The sequence below is a fragment of the Myotis brandtii genome, unplaced genomic scaffold (assembly GCF_000412655.1).
Source record: "Myotis brandtii unplaced genomic scaffold, ASM41265v1 scaffold5042, whole genome shotgun sequence".
In the NCBI taxonomy this organism is placed as follows: Eukaryota; Metazoa; Chordata; class Mammalia; order Chiroptera; family Vespertilionidae; genus Myotis; species Myotis brandtii.
The window spans coordinates 26,305-28,219 of NW_005369226.1; positions in this window are offsets into that span (position 1 = coordinate 26,305).

The window sequence follows — 1,915 nt, forward strand, 5'->3', positions numbered from 1 at the left end:
GTCAGGAGTTTTAATTCTGTGCAATTAAAAATAAATCTGATCTAGAGATTTCTATAATACAGGATTGCGCAAAACATGTTTATAGTTGTGAGTGCATATAACAGAGTTTATTCTTGTATTTTTATTTATTAATCATTGTATTATTTTTCATACAAACAACTGTAAATGTACTTTGGCCTCATACTGTATTTAGTATTTTTAATTTTGGGCTTCATTAAAACAGCTTCATTGTCCTAAGAATTGATTTTGTAGTAAGTAAATGCTAAAAATTTAAATTTGAATTTGTAAATTAAATTGTGTTGATGGATATTTCTCTTATATATTGGGGCCCCAAATGCAATTTTTTTTTTTTTTTTTTTTTTTTGCCAATTGAGTTCTGTTGCTTAAAACAAGACTAGAATCACTAGATTTAATTCGGGGCCCTAGTCTCAGCAGACAAATCATTTGAGGGAATTTTAGGTAATTTATCCTCCCTTCTGATCCTGGTAGAAGTATCAGTAGTTTTAATCATCCCAAAAGAAACTCCATTAACAGTCACTTCCCATTTTTCCGGATCTCCCAACCTTAGGCAACCACCAATGTACTTTCTGTTTTTGGGGATTTGCTATTCTGGACGTTTCATATAAATGGAGTCATATAATATATGGTCTTTTGGGGTAGCCTCTAAGCATACTGTTTTTAAAAAATATATTTTTATTGATTTCAGAGAGAAGGGGATAGGGAGAGAGATAAAAACATTAATGATGAGAGAGAAGCATTGATTGGCTGCCTCCTGGATGACCCCCACTGGAGATGGAGCCTGCATCCTGGGCATTGGCCCTGACTAGAAATGGAACCGTGACCTCCTGGTTCATAGGTTATGCTCAACCCCTGAGCCATGCTGGCTTGGATAAGCATAATGCTTTTAAGTTTGGTCCATGTCGTAGCATGAACCAGTACTTAATTTTTTCCTTATGGCTAATTAATATTCCCTTGTTTGGATATACCAGTGATGTACCGTTTTTTGTTGATGGATACTCAGGATGAGTGATGGTCAGTTGTGTGAGGTTTCTCTGGGTGAGTAGAAATTCAGCCTGGGACTGCAGCATTGGTTCCCGCCAGGGAGCTCCAGCCTTTTTCTCCTATGGACTCTCCTATGACTTTTATACTTTCCAAGCCAGCCCCATGATCAAGTAAGCCAATTCCTAGCAATAAATTGTGTCATAAACATACATATATACATACATACTGTTTCCATTTCTCCGGTAGAATTTTAAGTTATACAGATTTCCCCCACTTTCTGGCTACTCTAATGATTGCTAAGAGCATTCATGTATGAGTTTTTGTGGACCCCCATTTTCTTTTCTTTTTTTAATAGTTTTATTGCTTAAAGTATTACAAAGAGTATTACATATGTTTTGACAATCCCCTGGCCTCCCCTACCCCCCAGTGTCTTATGTCCATTGGTTATGCTTATTTGCATGCATAGAAGTTCTTTGCTTGATCTCTAACCCCGCCCCCCTCCTGCCCCCGAACCCTCCCCGGCCTTCCCGATGTAGTTTGACAGTCTGTTCGAGGCTGCTCTGCCTCTGTATCTATTTTTGTTCATAAATTCATAATGGTCTTTATTATCCATAAATGAGTGAGATCATGTGGTATTTTTCCTTCATTGACTGGCTTATTTCACTTAGCACAATGCTCTTCAGTTCCATCCATGCTGTTGCAAATGGTTAGAATTCCTTCTTTTTTACAGCAGCATAGTATTCCATCGTGTAGATGTACCACTGTTTTCTAATCCATTCATCTGCTGATGGGCACTTAGGCTGTTTCCAAATCTTAGCTATGGTGAATTGTGCTGCTATGAACATATGGGTGCTTATATCCTTTCTGATTGGTGTTTCTGGTTTCTTGGGATATATTCCTAGAAGTGGGATCA